The following is a 20,217-nucleotide window of genomic DNA, read 5'->3' on the forward strand; positions in this document are numbered from 1 at the left end:
GGGACAGACAAGGCTACATCTGCAGAGTTGCCAATGGAACGAGCGGACACTGTCCCTTCCAATGCACAAGATACATTAGATGCAAAAGATTCACACTTGTTACATAAAAATTCAATCTTAGAATTTACAAATCAATATCAGACTGCACTGAACCTAACCTACTACCCTGAGCTGACTTTAGTGGGTGTGGAAGGATGTGAATCAAGTAGAGAAGAAGAATCAATAGGCCTATCTATCTCTTGATCAGAAATTAATTCTAAGGAAGACTTGGATGCAAGACTAACTGTTCTCTTTACTCTCTTTCTTAGTCTATGCTTCTCTCTTCTAATACGATACTTTACCCTCTTCTCTCTCTCTTGCAAAGACCATTCCCTGCAATGATCACAACATTTGTCTGAACCACACGTTACCCCACAATGATCAATTCAAAAATCGTGTGTATTGTACTTCAAAGAAACCAATCTGGTCTTGCAACTGCTTACCTTGCAAAGTCTAAGAGATTTTGATAATGAAGACTTAGAAGAAGAATCCATAATGAAAAAACAAACCACAGTCTAGACGATCCAATTCGATAACCATGAAAAGACAAATCAAAGTTCAGAGCACTTTTCTACACTGCCGTCCTATTTCGCCAACAAGAGTCAAATGAGCAACCAAAACATTCACTGTCCTACCCCGACCCTTTGCAGGGTGGAGGAGTAACTATTGGGAGTGTTCGTTAACGAATGTTTCAATTTTAACACTTGTTGAACCCGCACCAAGTAGTCGCAGATGAAGCTAAATGATAGAGAGTAAGTTTCACCTCAAAAATACGGATCTATGAGACTCCTGAGCACTAAGGATGGTCCTGTTACTTAAAATTGATCTCAGGCAATAACAAACAGTACTTCAAAGTTTCTTGATAAAGACATAAACTACAGATTAAAATAAGTTCAAAACTAGCAGTAGCATCTCTTAAAGATACTGATTTGCAGACATAACACAATCTGAAACCTCCCAAAAATTAAACTTTTGATGAAAGGCATACTTGCATGAAGGATATACACCACACCAATTACCAATATCAGGATTCTTCTAGCAATTGCAGCAACAAAATCTCATACAAAAGCTGTCTGAACCTCCTATTGTGTTGCTACAACTATTGCTGATTTTCAGCAACAAGTAAAACAGAATTTTGTCCCATAGGTACAGTTACTGTAGATGGTCTATCTTAGGTACAGTTATTGTAGATGGTCCAACAAAACTTTATCCTTTATTGTTCAGGAAATCACTACATGTGTTACTGTTTCCAACAAGAAACCATCAATATTATCTTAGGGCCATGAAAGAGTAAAAGACCATTCAACAATAGCTTTAACCAAAAAAGGAAAAAAAGTGCATCACCAGGACATCCCTTAAAAACAATAAAGATCTGTTTCTCCAAATCAGTAGGGCTTCCCACAACTATTAGAAAGCTTCTAAATTAGCAGACTTGAAAATAAGTTATTTATGACAATTTATAGGGTAGGCACATCAATTTTATGAAGTGTAAATTCGAACAAATGGAATAACACCTTGCTGTTTGGCCCAGTCATTCAGAGCTATCAAATTAGTGTGAGGGGGATCCATTGTTATTGAGTAATGCTATTTATGAAGAGAAATCATCAGGCATCATTATTACATCAGTCACAAACAAGGTCAACAAACAACCGAAAGTCAAACATACAAACCAGAAAATACAACCAACAAAATAAACAAAACAGCACAGTGCAGATGTGTGAATCACAAGGCAACCACAGAAAAAGTTAGGCTGATAGTCAAGTGAGTGATTTGGCCCCACACCCCCACTCACTTGCCACAGATTCTACCTTGTTACCAGGCTTCAACAACCAAACCATCTTCTACCAAAGGTAATCCCACATAAAAGAAGGTTTGTATCCTCTGAAGAACTATGTCATTTTCACATTGTCTAAGCATCTAACTTGCTATTGCATCTCCCCTACATTTTATCATCCATAAACACAGCAAAAAAATACAGTAATGAACAAATTAGAAAAAAGGATAAAAATAGGACTGCAAAATGGCAACTTCTTCCCTCAAAAGTTGGTCTTTATAACAAAACAGAAACAAACCTTATTAAAACTCTAAAAATCAGAATGAAATATTATGTATGCTGTTTCTATTTCTGAGTACAGTACAAGCAGTACAGTATTTACATGCTTTATTGCCAGTTAAAGTTGGATAATATGATAAGAAAAGTCCTACATAAAGGCTTACAACAAAGGTCTGTTAAACACTAGCTTTAAAGTATAGGAATTGTGAACACTGTGCCAGGAAGGAATCCATGTAGTTCAATATGAAATCCTTGTGCAATATACAGACACCAAAACATTCATATAGATTCAGCAGAGTTATGTTAGGTTATCCTATGTTTGAATGACTGGGATTGCTATTAGAGGTGAACATTTTAAAAACCTTTACAACAGAATCGATTACAGTAATATATGTTATAAACAAAGTCCATACCATGAAGGCTCAAAGAAATTTATTAAGGTAATCCAGAGTAAACTTTGTCTTAGACTAAGTTTCTAGTAATGTTGATTTTTCATTATGCCATTAATCTGGTCTTCGGACCCTAGCCATGTCAATAAGTGATCAGTGGATCCAAACTTAATTTCCAACAATTCAGCATGACAAGCCATGTTACTTGCTTTGTTCCTTTCTTAGAATCATGTTCTGATGTTACACTGACATAAAATGTACCTTCAGTTTTCAGCCCCTTGGTCACCCCCTGCCTCTCCAAGAAGCAGAATATTGCTATGACTTGAGGGGATACTGTAGTTACCAAAGGCTTTCTCCACTGATGTGGCATCTTTGAGATGTCAGTGATCAAAATACTGTACCAATCTCATTTAGGAACAGTTATGTAACATTTGGATTTTCTTGCTTGCTTTCAAAATTAACATTCCTTTCTTCATGCACCTGTAAATATTTCAGATGCTGAAACTACTTACATCTGTTCTTCAATGAAAACCCAAGTGTTTGCAATCATCCCAAGCTTATTTCTATATTCTAAAAAGGAATGGTATATGAGCAATCAACTTCCTTGTACAGTATACAGGTGGAGTCCACTTCTCTTCATCTTACATCTGCTTATTAATTCAGTTTCAAATCCACCTTGTATAAAATTCACACTGTATTTTCTGAAACATGCATACATGTGCTTGGGTTAAATGCTCTTGTCTTCATTCTTGGCTGATGAGAACAAATACATTTTGCAGGGCTCCTTTATCTTTATCAAAATAATCTTGTACTTCATTATCTTTATCTTTACCATCCTCATCTACATATTCATTTAACAAGAAGATGGTATAAAAATTTAGGTAATTTTTATTTTACCTAGGTATACAAACTAGAGCCTTTTAACAAGGAGTATTCCTCAGTATGAGCTGGAAACAGTCACTGGAATTTGCTAGCACTCTCCTACTCTGAGAAGGGAAACACTCACCTACTGTCACCAAGCGTGGGTGGCTGAGGAGGGAATGTGATAAAACAATGAAAAATAAAAATTAATGTACTAAAAAAATTTACTTGTTCCTACAGGAATACAAACCATCACCTTTTATGTATGAGACTCACTCCTTATATGGGATGATGTCTCTCAACTGACTGACAAACTAAATCTCCATCTGGAAATGTCACATTCCCAGCCACAATTGTGAGCACGGGAATAGTGACTCCTGTCATTTCTATTCAGTCTAGCATAGGAATGACAGAGCAATAGATCCCTGAGCCCAACTGAGATGTGTCTGAGTTCTCACTTGAAAAGGACACCACAGTATAGTATCTGACAAAGTATGACCCTACATAAGGTGACAAGTTGGAAGTAGCTAAATCTGGCCAATATGATTGATGAGGTCAGGGTAAGCTATAGCTATACACCCCTCTCACCTTTGTTAAAAGGGAGAGCAGAGGACGTCACATCATAATCGCCAAAGCTCTAAGACTGGGTGCTCAATTACTGAATGCTGCTATTCCGAGGTGTCCAGGGACTTGTGGGTGACATCATTCTAACAGAATGAAGCAGAGGACTTCTGACGATTCCATACACCTTCCCTCATAACCTGTTCTACCAAAAACCTACTCTGAAATGCCAGGGATGGTCCCACACCCATCACTTCATGAGCTCTCATCCCAAATATTGTATATGACTTTCAACCTCACCAGAGAAGTAATAAACTTGTTTGATTACTTCATAAAGCCATAAAAAATTGGTGTTCCTAAACACCTTTTATCCTAGCTAGAATTTACAAAAAGCCACTAACTCTGGGCTGAGAAGTCAGGATATTCTTATACTGTACCTTATGGCTCTTACCAGGCATAGAAGCCTCTTGCCTGGGTTGTTACCATAACTCCAGGAGGGAAAGAATCACAAAGCTCTTTTGTTGCCAGAAACGGACAGGTTCTGAGTTTTTGCTACCTCTGAACATATGGTTGACATATGAGAGTGGGCTATGGAAGGGAATCTCTCTGGACACCTCAACCAAGCAGATCAGAGAAACTATTCAGCAAGGGACCATGGAGGAGACACAAAGGTCACTTTGAGTGCTGTAGTGATCAATACTCAACTGATCACATGGTGGATCAGACAAAAGCAGAAAGGAGCACACCTCCTGATTGCCCCACAAGTACTGGAAGGCATGCATCTTCCTTCACCAGCCAGGGATCTGGCACAGGAAAGCAGGACACCGGGAGCTTCATGTTTAGCCATGTAGCAAAATGGTCAATTAGGCTATAGGTGTTCCTCAAATCAAGAACAGCTTTTCCATCACACAACAATGAGACAAATCCTCCCCTAATACCTAACCAGGGTGGCTGAGTTGATCAGCCACCACATTCCTTTTGCTTGCAACGTGAAAGAATATCATCCATCCCTGCTCCTTGACTCATGTCACTACAGTCCTGTTGTCACTCATTAGCATTACCAGGTGAACCATCTCGCACTTAAAATGCTTGTAGGGCTAGCAAAGCTATTTGATTTCCAAAACACTGATGTAAATATGAGTTTCAGCCTCTGCCCACACACCTGAAACAATCATGCCACTCAGGTGTGTCTCCCAACCCTCCTTTGATGCATCTGCAAACAGAAGCATCCCTGGAGATGGAGTTTAGGGGGCTCCTATGAGGAGGAGGAGGTTCCTGTCACCCAGCCACCATGTGAGATCATCTGATCTCCCCACTCAAAAGCAAGAGATGAGAGGAAGGATTACTTGGTGCTAAACAGTGCTGCCAGATAGAGCCAGCCATGCTGAATAAGCAACTTTAAGGATGACTGGTGGATAAGGATTACCTGCAAAAGTAAAGCTGGTCATTCCTGTCGAGCAAGTAACTGCACTTCAACCTTCCTGAGCCTGATAAGTTCAAAATAAAGATTCTTCCTGCTGCTGTGTCCATATGCATGCCCAGGTACTTTGCCTACTGTTTGGTTATGAGATCTGACTTCTCCCATATTATCATGATCCCGAGATCATGGCAATAAGGGAGTAGGCAGTCTCTGTTCTGAGAAACTACAGTCTGAGGATGGCTGAACTAGCCAGCCGTTCACGTAATGCAGTAAGCATATACAGCAGACAAAGTAGAGGTACAGTACTTCCTGGGGGAATGACAGACAGGCATCTGGAAGTATGCATCCTTCAGATCCAAAGAAAGTATAAAGCTGCCTACGGTGAAATCCAATTCAAACTGAGATGTTCCCATCTCAAACAGAGCTCGAAGGACAAAGTCATTCAGCACAGATAGATAGCTGACAGTCCTCCAGCTGCTGGCTGAGACTGGTCATCGTCTTTTTAAGACTTCCAGTGCATTTTTTTCCAATATCCCTTCCACCTCTGCTGACAGGGACACAGCCTTTTGGAATCCTGGAGGGTAAGTCAGAATCAGTACCAATACTTGAGATAGGGGAGGCAACACTGTTCTATATCCATCTTGATGGACACATACTACCCAGGAATACACCCTCTGTCTCTGCCTCATTGCCAAATGATATGACAGAATCCTCATACTTATGGCAGTTCGAGATGGGGACTGCCAACCTCAGCATCCTCCACCCTTCTTCCTCTTACCTCCCTTCTTCGCCCAGACTGGGGGTGTGGAGAAAAATTGCTTGGAAGGTTCCCTGCCCTTCCTATATGCAGAAAGAAATCTGGGCAACTTGTCTTGGTTTAGCTGAAAAAGAATTCCTCCCAACACTAGACACACAAGGCAAGGCCACCCCAGAACTCAACAAGATTTGTCTCAAGAAGGAAAAAACCATATCCAGTTCATTATAAAGAAGTCTGCACACTGACACTCAGATGTTAGAGGAAAGTCAATGCCTTTCCTCTTGACACCAGCACCCTCACAGGAAATCCCCTTGTCCCAGAAGACAATGGAAGACACAGGGGTACTGAGCACATCCAGGAACTCCCCCCCAACCACTGACCTTGCCCAAGGCAGATGCAACTCCCACAGATAACAGCCAACATAGCTGCCCCTAGAAGGGAGAAGGCACTCACTTGAAGCCTACAAGAAGAAGAGGGAGAGGAAGACAAGGGGAAGGAAAAGGAAGTTTGACAACGAGGAAGAAAAAGGAAAGCACCTGCACCTCTTAACCCCTCTTTGCTCTTGTCTAAGATAGGCTCCCAGAACACCAGGGGAAGGCCACATATTCTGAAGGTGCTCAGTCAACAATATTATCCCCAGAGCAGACAACGTTGCAGGGGTAGGTGATGATAAGGCATGCACACAAGCTGGGGTCTAACCTGGGGAGAGCCCAGCAAAGCACACCTGACTTCTCACTAGGAGAAAGCATCTGAAGGTCACCCAAGGGAAGGGGGGGTTTGTTAATCCCTCCTGACAACACTGGAAAAAGCCTCTTGGCCTTCTTCATCTAACTCCCAGACCTTTTCCCCTGCAAAGGAGACCATCTCACACACTCCTCACAGCAAAGGACAGGATTATAGGCTCAACCCCTACAAATGGAGCAATAATGATGTGGGTCCACAAAACAGGCAGACATGAAACACAAGTAAACTCGCTCATGCCTCTCATATCTCTGTTGTTCAGTTCTCTTACCCATGAAATCTGACACATACACAAAGAGTTCCAACTTGGCAGCCAGCAGGAACATAGTGAGATGTCCTCAATGACAGTGGCCAACGAGGTTCACCAGTTCTACCTCCTACCATGGTTAGCAACCTGGTTAATAGGTTTCAGTGGTCAACTCCAGCTCGTGCTGAGGAATGTTCCAACATAAAAGTCAATAGATTTTGTTCCCACAGGAACAAATAAGCCTTGGAATTGTGGGAAAGTTGGTGTCAGTGAAGGTGGGAGTTTAGAGATATAGGGTAAGTGTTGACAGTGAGTAACAGAAGAGCCTCGATGGCTCAGTCGGTTACAGCAGCAGCTTCGGACTTTCAGAGGTCTGTGGCGCGGGTTCAAACCGCAGCCGACTGATCAGAGGCAGACACTTTGCTATCCGTAGACATCCCGGGATTATATATGTAATCAACGGATAGGTTTGCTTAAAAAGCAAATGGATGTTACAGACTAAATAAACACGAAACAAAGCCACTACAACACCTTCTAAAAACATAACAAACATCTCACACGTCTCGAACTCTCGCCATACCCACCCAATAATTCGCTGCTGGGAAGAAAGGGCGTTGGGTGGTATGATACATGAAACATAAGGTGGGAGTTTCAGGCAGGGCAGCCGACCAAGACCACAGGTCTACCCCAAAGCCAAATCAAAAAGTCCTTCAAAGAAGGCGGCTTACCCCATACAAAAATGGGGAAAAAGCACGTTAAAAGAAGAAGAAGAAGAAGAAGAAGTTGACAGTGAGTAACAGCACCCTCTAAACTCCTCTTTTCTATTCCTTTTTATGGAATTCTTACATATTTCTGCTCTGTTTCCTACAATGAGACGTTATCACACGTGGTTTTGTGAGACAACAAGCACTTTCAATGAAGCTATGACCTTGTTTAAGTCTTTGGTAAGAAGTTAAATTGTCAACAGTGATATTTGCAAGGGACTTTCTATCCTAATATAGGAATTATCAAAATTCATTGCACAGTTGTCATTTGATAATCGGGTTAGGGAGTGTTAATCCCACATGAAAATAAAAAATTCATAAATAACATGACCTTCCAAACCCCATGTCCTAAAAATGTCCTGTGTATTGCTGACCATAAACTTTACCAATATCTAACATAATCAGCTGACTATTCACAGAATTATGTACAATACAGTAATGAACAAAATACTGTATCTTTATCTTATAGATATCATATGTTTAATTTTGGGGGGACAAAGTTACAAAATTCTCCATAGGCTAACTATAAAACTAAGATGAATTTCAGTGAAATAATGCATAGATATTTTCATGAATGCCATTAAGTGCAATACCAATTTTGTTCAGAATTTTGCAAGTTTCTTGGTTCAATCAAAGGAATGTCTACTAAACAAGCTTTGTCAACATGCTGGAGTTTTACTGATTAAAACAGCATCATCTGCATTTTCTCAATCTGCCAACTTTCTATCATTACTCCTACCTAAACTTTATCTTCCATTTCCACTTTCTTTATAATAATAAAATCTATGAGAAGGGCAAATCAGCAAAAGGTGAAATAACATTCCCCTGCAGCATACCGCTATTCACTACAATTTCACTTGAAAAGACTATCAACATTAACTTCACTTCTACTCGCCCACGGATAATTTCAATTAGCTTTACTTTTCTAATCACAACGCCACAGTGATACAAGACCTTCCATAGCACTGGTTGGTAGACACTGTCAAATGCTTTCCGTAATTACCATATGCCATCAAAAGATTTTCTAATTCCAAACACTGATGCACAAATATTTTTTTGGTAAAACTCTTACCATTTATTGTTGAACTGTAAGTAATCTATCAATTTCTTTCTCCAGATTACTGAGAGTAAGCATGTTGAATATTTTAACACTTTCATACCCAATTGACGTAGTGGTACGTAAAATTACCCTACTCCCCTTCCTACCCGACTGACATACTGCTACGTAAAATTTAGCGAAATTTTTTGTACGTGTGTTAGGAGTAAAATTTTTTTTTCGGACAGTTAGTGGTTTCCATAGGCTAGAGCATACCTTGGACCGTGTAACTCAGGCATCAATACGCCAGCCAAGCAGTTCCTATACTGTGCATGCACAAACCCCTGGCATAGTAAATTTCTCACAATGAAATCAGCTGATCCTACCCACGCTTCTCTCTCGTATCTTACATTTTTTATAAAATATGTGGGATTACATTATTGGAAACACTCTGTTTCGTACCCTCTTTTTCTATAATTTTTTTAGTTCCTGTACCGCGCATGCGCAAATCCCTGGCGTAGTAAAATTCTCACAATGACATCAGCTGATCCCACCCACACAGGCCTGGCGGGCCACACTTCTCTGTCAGAGACCATGCGTGCGAGCTACGGTAAACACGTGTTTGTTTACATACAATGACGTCAATAGAGAACAATTTCCAACACACATTCACAAAGTTTTTACAGTAAAACTAGCGGAAAACGCGTTAGTGCATCACATAAGAGACGTCTGGATTTTAGGCAGGGCTCCGAATCTCATTTTTCAGTATTATATATATCGATATTTAGAGAATTTTGTTGGCTTTCTCATAAAAAATAATTAATTCGCCTAACTGTTATAGCTTTTTAGCTACGAACGATAATGTTGACAATGGTAACATTTTTTTTCGTTTCGATCAACTTATAACATCAAAATGAAACTGTTGCCGTTACCAAAGCCATTTTTCTTGACTCTCACTTTATTCCTCAACCTTTCCTCTACATTTTCGTATATTTACAAAGTAATTTCTATGAAAAATATCCGAGCTAGAGCTCTTCAAAAAAAATTTCTAGCGATAATTCTCACCATATGCCAGGCAGCGCGCTCTGTTTCTTACCCTGTTTTCTATCAATTTTTTCACCAACTGGACTAATTCGTTTTTCATTCTTTTATATGTCGATATTTAGAGAATTTTGCTGGTTCTCATAAAAAATAATTAATTCGCCTAACTGTTATAGTTTTTGAGCTACGAACGATAATGTTGACAAAGGTAGCATTTTTTTTTATCAACTTATAACATCAAAATGAAACTGTTGCCATTGCCAAAGCAATTTTTCTTGACTCTCACTTTATTCCTCAACCTTTCCTCTACATTTTCCTATATTTACAAAGTAATTTCTATGAAAAATAACCAAGATAGGGCTCTTCAAAAAAAAAAAAAAAATTTCTAGCCATAATTCTCACCGTACGCAGGGCAGCGTGCTGTTTCTTACCCTCTTTTCTACCAATTTTTTCACCAACTGTATTTATTTGTTTTTCATTATTTTATATATCGATATTTGGAGAATTTTGTTGGCTTTCTCATAAAAAAAATTAATTCGCCTGACTTTCATAGGTTTTGGGTTACAAACGAAAATATAAAAATAAGTAAAGATTTTTTTTTTGTTAAATAACTCACATTTTTTCGTGTTTAGAGGGCTGGGACTCTTATTCTGACTATTCCACCAAAAAATATACACATTGAGAAAAAAATGACAGCAAAATGAACGTTGTTGGCATAACATTTCTATTTTTGCTGAATTTTCAAAATAATTATTTTTTGCACTGTCGAGCGCTCCCAGACACCTTGGGTCTCAGGTAGGCGAGGCACTCAAACTATACAGATGCGAAAGTGTTAATTACACTTGACATGAAGAGCAATGACTCTACATTCAGTCAAATCACCTTTTTCGGTGCCTTTATATACCTTCCAATTCCCAATCATCTGGCTATGATTCCTCATTTGCAACAGTCTCATTTGTAAACAAGATGTTCCAAATTCATTTCTGCTGAGATGCCCTTGTAGCGCTCATGTGGCAGGCCTACAATCAAAATCTGCTTCTCCCACAATGGGTAACGCAGGAGGAAAAACCATGTGGTCCAGAGAAACACAAATTCTCTCGCACACCTTTTATGCAGATATCTCAGTCACCATTACTGTCATCTTTTATGTATTATCATCATTCTGTATGTTCTTATGCCAGCTTTCCACTAATGTATGTATAATTGTCAATCAGATGTCTTGTATCCATCCACATGTAAATTTATGTCTGTGAGGAGACACAGATGCTTGAATTTAATCCCTTCCTCGATCTGTCCAGAGGTTGGGACTACTTTGCGGCTCACATGAGCACATGAGAAAGTTTTGTAAATAAATTAGTAAGCTGTAGACCTCCATATCTTACTCATACTTCACTCACAATGGTGACCACCAGAGAGCTGCCTGACCAAGCCACCAGCAGCCACCCCAACACCATCAGCAAAAACCTCGAAGCCGCCTCTATATGCCTACCGCCCTTCATGCCCAACAACCTGAGGCATGGTTCTTCAGGGTGGAAAAAATTTTCCGCACAAAGAAATAACCACGGCGACACGGAAAGCAGACACCATCCTCAAATACCTGCTGGATGACGTCTTTGAGCAGATATCAGGATGGCTCGAGGAACTGGAATCCCCTATCACCTAAAACATGCTGAAGGATCACCTGAACTCATCCTTCAGTATACCACCCGCCCAGAAAGCCAAGAAGTTCCTCAACCACGTGAGGGCCCCGACAGGAGACAAGTGGCCATCACACGTGCACAAGCAACTGCGGCGGCTCATCACACTGCCCCCCCCACAAAGGAGACGACCAACACAAGTCAACCTTGGACCTCGTGAGGGAGTTACTCATCACAAAACTACCCTGCCAGACAGTAGCAGCCATGCTCAAAGCCTCCACCATGCCCTCAGAAGAGTTCTTGGTAATGGTCAATGAAATTCATATGACCCACAAAGCAGAAGACTCCTCACAGCCAGCAGCAACAGTAGCAGCACTACATAGGACCGCGCAGAATTCAGACAGAATCAGACAGCGATCCAGATGAGCCAGCTGCCCCATCTGGATCGCTGTCTGATTGTCTGAATTCTGGGGAAGCGTCTTTGGTATATGGGGGCAGCTGGCTCATCTGGATCGCTGTCTGATTCTGTCTGAATTCTGCGCGGTCCTATGTAGTGCTGCTACTGTTGCTGCTGGATGTGAGGAGTCTTCTGCCTTGTGGGCCATATGAATTTCATTGACCATTACCAAGACCTCTTCTGAGGGCATAGTAGAGGCTTTCAGCATGGCTTCTACTGTCTGGCAGGGTAGTTTTGTGATGAGTACCTCCCTCACGAGGTCCAAGGTTGACTTGTGTTGGTCGCCCTTTGGGGGGATCAGCGTGATGAGCCACCGCAGTTGCTTGTGCATGTGTCATGGCCACTTGTCTCCTGTCGGGGACCCCACGTGGATGAGGAACTTCTTGGCTTTCTGGGCGGGTGGTATACTGAAGGATGAGTTCAGGTGATCCTTCAGTATGTTTTAGGTAATAGGGGATTCCAGTTCCTCGAGCCATCCTGCTATCTGCTCAAAGACGTCATCCAGCAGGTATTTGAGGACGGCGTCTGCTTTCCGCGTCACTTTGGTTATTTCTTTGTGCGGAAAATTTTTTCCACCCTGAAGACAGGACTACAAAGAGAAGCCTAAACAGAAGAAACAAGAACCTCCAGAGGGCATATGTTTTTTCCACTGGAGGTTCAGATACAAGGCTAGAAAATATGATAAGGGTTGCCTATTCTAAAAAAAAATGTTGTAGGGTCGCAGACACGACCCAGTCATACTACCATCAGCGGTGAGTAGATAGGTTGTCTCTTAATAGAAATAGTGCCTGCTCACCGCTGTCTTTCTTCCAGATATGAAAGAAAAGGACAAACGTGCTTCTTCCTCAAAGATGAAAGATCTGACATGGGGTTCTTATTTGACACCAGAGCATGCAGATCATTCATCCCAGCCAGCCTGAACGAAAGATTCAACCCTGCTCCCGCCCCCACCCCCAACATCCAAGTATTAATGGCCAGCAGGGCACCACTGAAAATGTACAGAATATGAGAGATGAAAACTGCTTTCAATGGGAAAGAATACAACTGGTCGTTTATCATAGCAGACGTGATGATGGCATTGTTAGGAGCAGATTTCCTAACAGCGCACAACCTACTAGCCAACATAGCAGCTAAACAGCTGATCCCAAGAACAACACAGAAATCACCTCCCCAAAAGCCAAGCGGATATAGCCTACAACAATGAAAGCATCAAGTCAACGAGAAGAAAAAATATACCCCTCACACCCGACATCCTACTGAAAGAGATGAAAAATAATACAAGAATACGAAGATATATTCAAAGACGACCTGAAGTACAACCTAACAAAACCAGCAAAACACCATTCAGCACCACATAAGAGACTGAATCCACTTGCGATTCAGATGGCTGGCCCCAGATAAACTCACCTACGCAAAAAAGGTGTTGTTCAAAGAGATGGAAGAAGCGTGAAAGCCTCCAGTCCATGGGTGTCACCCCTACATATGGTACTGAAGTCAGATGGAACATGGTGCCCTTGCAGAGATTACCGACAGCTGAATGTGAAAACCAAACCACAGATACCCTCTACCAAATATGGTAGACACAACAAATCAAATGAACGGAGCATGAATATTCACAAAAATTGATCTGCTAAAAGGGTATTTCCAAGTCCCGGTATCAAAAGAAGATAACGAGAACACCGCAATCATCGCCCCATTCAGTAGCTACACATTCAACTACAGCTGTTTTGGCCTCCGTAACTCAGGGGCAACATTCCAAAGATTGATGGACACACTGTTCGGGGACCTTCCATTCTGTATGATATATGTCAATGACATACAGATCTTCAGCCCAAATTTAAAACAACACTTCAAAAATATGGAAATAGTGCTACAAAAACTGAAAGAAAACAGACTAATTGTGTGAGGGAAGACAAGTGCGAATGGGCAAAGAAAACAATGGAGTTTCTGGGGCACCAAGTGAGTCCAGAAGGAATTAAACCTCTGCCAGAGAAAGCGAAAGCAATAACAGACTTTCCCAAACCAACGGAAGTGAAATCTTTGCAAGAATTTTCATGTTTAATAAATCATTACCAACAATTTATACCAAACACTGCAAAAATAACGAGCCCCATATATGATTGCCTTAAAGGAAATAAAAAGAAATTACACTGGGGAGAAAGTCAAGACAAAGCATTTACAGGCAGTCACCAGTTATCGGCGGGGTTCCGTTTCTGAGGGTGTGATGATAACCGAAAATCAGCGATTTCGGTGCTTTTCCGGCGATTTTCGGGGGTTATCGGCGCTGAAAACCACCGATTTTTGGTTCTTGGCGCCTCTGTTAGGTATGTATCAGCGAAGATAAGCGGAAATCGGTGATTTTCGGCGCCGAAAATTGCCGATTTTCGTAGCTAGACAAGCCCCATAAAACCGAATCGCTGTTAACCGAGCCCGCCGTTAACCGGGGACTGCCTGTATTTTAACGAAAGAAGCAATAACCTCTGCAACAACACTAATATTTCCTTTACTCCATGGGTCCCTCACTTTGACAACTGACACAAGCAATACAGCGATGGGCGCCGTACTTGAGCAGGACGCTGATGATGGTCATTGCCAGCTGGCCTTCTACAGCAAAATGCTAACTGTAGCAAAGCAGAAGTATTCAACATCTGACAAGAGTTCGTGGTGCAGACGGACCAACAACCACTGGTCAGCGTGACAACACTGGCACCTGTCAAGAGACAGCCAAGCACTCCTGCATCATAAAGTACCTGAAGGGTTCAGCGAACACCGTGGTGGACAACCTATCAAGAAACTGTGCCAACACCATCCAACTCAGGATAGCCTATCCCAAGATAGCGGAGGCGCAGAAGGACGATGAGGGCCTGCAGCAACTGCAGTGGATCAACCCCGCCCTCACATGGAGTGACCTGTCAGTCAACAGTGGAACAACGTCCATCAGCAGACATCTTCCAAGAAAGGACAAACCCAACATCGCCATCTGACACCTGAAAAAAGACAGAAAAAATAATAGCGACCAAGAGAACCTACCAAGCAAACAGAAATGTGCACGTCCCCAAAGATTTACAGAACATGCAATAAGTGTATGTCCCCGAAGATTTACAAAACATGCAATAAGTGTTCATCAGGGTTGACGCACACAAAACCCGACTCTCCCCAATCTACTCGACCACACTGCACACTCCAGAGACAACCAAAGGTCCACCAGATGACAATACAGGCAGTCCACAGTTATTGGCGGGGTCCCATTTCTGAGGGTGTGATAATAACCAAAAATTGCCGCTGAAAAATTGGCAAGTTTTGGAGCTTATTCGGCGATTTTTGGGGCTTATCAGCGCCAAAAGCGCCGATTTTTGGTTACTGGCGCCAATACCCAATTATCGGCGCCGATAAGCAGAAATCGACAATTTTCAGCGCTGAAAATTGCCGATTTTTTGTCGCTAGACTAGCGCCATAAACCGGATCGCCGTTAACCGGGACTGCCTGTAGACAGGAGGACAACGTGGGTTTCAATCAACCAGTTGAAACCTGCATTCATACCAGACACTGGCCCACATACCTAGGCCTCTCTCCCAGGGGGTAGCCCCATGTGGCAGACCTAAAATCAAAATCTGTTTTCTCCGCTTTCTTCTGCAACGAGTACTGCAAGAGGAAAAACCATGCGGTCCAGAGAAACACAAATTCTCTCACACATCTTTTATGCAGATATCTCAATCATTGTTATTGTGACGTCACCTTTCACGTATTATCATCATTCTGTAAGTTGCTATGCAAGCTTTCCACTAATGTATGTATAACTGTAAATCAGATGTCTTGTATCTATCCATATGTAAATTTATGTCTCATATGTAAATTTATGTCTGTGAAGAAACACATGTGCCATATTTAATCCCTTCCTCGATCTGTCAAGAGGTTCGGACTACTTTGCGGCTCACACGAGCTATCGACCTGCGTGAAAGGTTTGTAAATAAATTAGTAAGCTGTAGACCTCCATATCTTACTTGTACCTTACTCACAACATCACAGCCTTGTGTTTCCCACCCACTAAGTATCTTTATTATTGATTTCCATTCAGAGACAGAGAGATCAGATGGGATTAAAGTGCACTTTTTATCCAGAAGAGCAGATGTAATTGGAAGAAAAGTATAAATATTCTTAATACTGAATGCAAAAAGACACTGACTAAAAGGAAAGAATTACACTACTACAGTAAACCCCATGTATTCGTGGGGATGTGTACCACAACCCCTCCCCGGCCAATAGCTAAAATCCACAAATACTTAAAACCCCTCTAAAAACACTTGGAACTGCCTATTTTGATAGTTTTAAACACAAGAAAAACCCTCTAAAGATGCTTACACCTGAGTATTTTAATAGTTTTGTCACAAAAAGTGCATTTAGTCATGAAAATGATATGAAAATACAGTAATTACTGAATATTTCTCTGTGAAAAATTCTGCGAATGGGCGCATTTTCCACGAATAATGGGTAGATACGTTCCACAGAGAAACCCACGAATACATGAGTCCGCAAATCGTGAGAACGCGAATATGGGGAGTTTACTGTCATGGTACAATATAAATCAGAACAGTGCAAAAATTATAGTGTATTTTGCATCAATAAATTAATTTTCTGAATAAATAGAATATGATCTCTAAACACTGTACAGAACTACAATATGTTACATATGAAATACCAGAGAGATATGGAAACTTGCTAAAATGAATGCTTTGTGGGTAGGAACCATGAAGGGATGGAGAATGTAGTGAGCAAAGAAGGTCTGAAAGAGTCTACAAACAAAAACTGGCGCAATTTATTAGTTTTTGTGCTGCAAATAATTTGGTAATTGGAGATAAATTACAAAAGACCATCCATACTCTTGGATATCTCCAAACAGCAGTTACAGAACCACATATATCACACAGCCAGTCATCAAGAGAAAAAGAGCACTGAGAAGAGTTAGGAGCAAGGAGGAGCAGATGTCAGCATTGATAATTTCCACACTAAAGTTCAAATTAAATGCACCCAACAAAAAAGCTGAGAGAGGATCTACGTTTACTACAAGTAAGCTTCAAGAGGATGCACACTGACAGGCTTTTGCAGTTGAAAGTCAAAACAGATCTGCAGTTCTAAAGACCATATCTGAGGGGGAGCACACAAGCAATGAGTGCTGATCAAGTTTATCAAATGCATATCAGTCTGTTGTAAAAGAAGTAGGCCAACATTTGGGTACATGGATTAACAAGAAAGAAACTATGAACATCAGATGAGACCTTGAACACAATAAAAATACACAAAAGCAAGATGCACACATAGCTAAATTTCAAGAATGTGAAGAATGCAGAGCAGAACATGTTGAGCACTCAAACCTAGATGGTGAAGTTAAACGAAGACCAAGAAGAGACAGAGAATATTTGGACAAACAAGCTGATGAATTCAGGGACTGACATTTATTGTAGGGGTTCCTGTAGAATTACTGATGAAAAATCAATAGATTAAAAGAAAAAATGGAAGAAAATAACTCAAAATGAGGAAAGGGTCAATAATAACATAAGAAAAAGAAATACAATCTGGGCAGAACATTTTTGTGAGTTAATGAATAAAATATGAGGGGATGATTTTATCAATATAACAGTTGATAAAGAAATCTTAACGAACTTCAGAATGAATTCCCTGTTATAACTCATAATTAAAGTTTTAATAGTGAGACCCATCAGTCTTCATGTATACTTACAGAAATCTAAAATAGTTGTTAAAACTAAAATTTGTGGGAAGTACAATTTCTGTAAATACCAAGTAAAGCTGAGGAGAATGCCTATTTTACTCATTATGTTACTAAAATCCAGTAAGTAATAAAAACAAAGTAGACCAGGGGAGCAGGGGATCCCTAACCAGGTAAGACAGCATCCCCAGTTAGAATTGGTTAAGATGCATCCTCCACTACATTCCCACTGCTGGCTTTTAAACGCAGGTTTAAAGTTCTGGGAAGCAAAGCTCAGCCTGTCGTACATTAGGCTGGGATACGTCCTTGTGTATTTTATTCTGGGGTTCTTGCTGCATTTTTGTCAATTCCCACCATCCCCCTTCATGCCTAAGGATCCAGTGCCCTACATTAGGTTAGGTTAGGTTAGGTTACAATGCATGTGTAACTGTGTGCTATATTTTCCCATTTAATCAAGTTTTTTGGTGATTGTTACAGTTGATATACAAGAACTATATATTATTTTGACTTATTATATTTTAGTTTATATATTTCCTACTATTCTGACAGTGTCATATGCTCATTTTTTATTTCCAACCCCCAACCCAAATACCACAGATTCCCACCGAGGTCCTCCATAACTGCTGGATATAGGGGAGAGGGGAAAACACAATAAGTGGTGCATACCAACAATCACAGGCCTGCGTAGAAGGGCATAAATCATACAATAACCACTAGGAAACACATTTGGCTCAAGTAGGCTATTTGGCTAGGAATGAAAGTATCTTAGCATCACTGAAATAGTATTCGGGGAAACAAAGATCAGTAGTACCCTAAATATCATGAAAAAAATGCCAAATGCATGATAAACCTTTGAAAAATATTAGTCCTGGATTGATGATATATTAATTTAGCATGTTAGGAAATTAGTTTAGAGAAAACATGCATCACACTTCAATTCTAATAAAATGTGACAACTGTGCTGCAGTACAACCTGTTTACCAAAACGGACAGACTACCACGTGAGGGGCTTCAACTAAGAAGTAGGCCTGAGCAATAATTATAGCCTAATGCTGGCCTAGGCTTACTCTAGCTTACTTGATGGTTTAGGGCTAAAAGGAAAATGAAAAGCAGTAGCCTAATGAGCTAAACAATTCAAATAGTTTTAAAATGCTGAAGGTACAAATAAGCCAACATATGTCTAGGCCTGAGCCTTAGCAAGCTTAATCTAGGCTAAAAGTAGCCTACAATAGAACTAGTCTGACATAGCCTTGGCAGCTCTACCAAGGCACAGATGCACAACCTATAATAAAGAAATCTTTAGTTAGTATTCTTCCGTTTCTCGATCAGGCTTTCCAGGATACCCAATCGACCTGAACTCTACCTACTCAGAGTGAAACAGTTGATAATGGTGATAAGATAGAGGCACCAGGCCTCCTCCCCTGGGCCACCAACCACCGTAAGCTAAGCTAACGAAATTCGCCATTGCCAGGGGTGACAGAGCTATGGGGAGTAAATCTGCCGCGAATCCCATCCCAATCTCGGACAGGTAACCCGAAAGGCAAAATCATCCCGAATGGTGACCGAAATGCATTGTGTGCGCCTTGCAAATCCCCCTCCCCCCGGGGAGGCCAACAACTTCCCTAAAACAACTGAAAAATGATTGTACAGTACTCGGTCAACCAGGCAGAACGATTGCGCCTCCCCAACCACTTTAGCCTGCTGCTTCTTCCTCGGCATCCCATACTCTCGAAGCAACGTTTATATCACCGTGTTCATTAGACACCTAAACGCTTTCCATCTCCACTTACCTGACGTCGAAAGATTGACGTAAGAATGTAAATAAACTTGAATTCACTTGACGTAGCAGACGGCTTCCCAACGAACAGCTGAGCCGCCTCAACACTGAAGAGTCATAATTGCCAGAATCATAAGATATATAATTATCTATCAGTTTTATTCGTAATAAAAAACACTCAAATCTTATTAAGTTGTAACACATAGATTTTTAATTAGAGTCTCATTCTTAATTCTTCTATTTTTACTCTATATATGTAGTAAAATCATTGAAAAAGTAAAACTAAAAGAGTGATTGTAAGAGAGCAAGGTGTTTATGACGTCACTATGGGTGCTGCTGCGCGCATCTTAGCCCGCCAGATTTAAAACCAACCCCTGTCCTCGGTATTATCCCGTCTTTCGTTTCATACGATAATTAACAAAGCATATTAAACTCACGAGAAACGAATTTTTATTGATGGTTATAGCAAATATGATTTATGTGACCCGAAAATTTTGTAGATAATAGTCTTCTCAATCTATACCAGCCAAACTAAGCGGTTTCAAGTAATTTTGAATATCAAAAGATCGGTAAACAGCACAGTTATTGAATGACAGAATGGTTAGGCAAATCAAGTAAAACCGATTTTGATAGTATTTAGGTGCACTGAACATTATCTTATTTCAATTATGCTTAGCTCAATTGACTGAAGTATCAATTTTATTATTTCACGGTG

General features: G+C 40.7%; 1 protein-coding gene across 1 annotated transcript in view; it reads right to left on the bottom strand.

The window, feature by feature from the left end:
* Positions 1–19,655, bottom strand: part of bsk (mitogen-activated protein kinase dJNK) — a 493,348-nt gene extending 473,693 nt beyond the window's left edge. The window contains exon 1 of the mRNA XM_067108797.1: positions 19,516–19,655. The gene's annotated coding sequence lies outside the window, so the exon portion shown is untranslated. The remainder of the gene's footprint in view (positions 1–19,515) is intronic.
* Between the last annotated feature and the right edge of the window lie 562 nt (positions 19,656–20,217).

Source organism: Macrobrachium rosenbergii, chromosome 9 (assembly GCF_040412425.1).
Source record: "Macrobrachium rosenbergii isolate ZJJX-2024 chromosome 9, ASM4041242v1, whole genome shotgun sequence".
Taxonomy (NCBI): Eukaryota; Metazoa; Arthropoda; class Malacostraca; order Decapoda; family Palaemonidae; genus Macrobrachium; species Macrobrachium rosenbergii.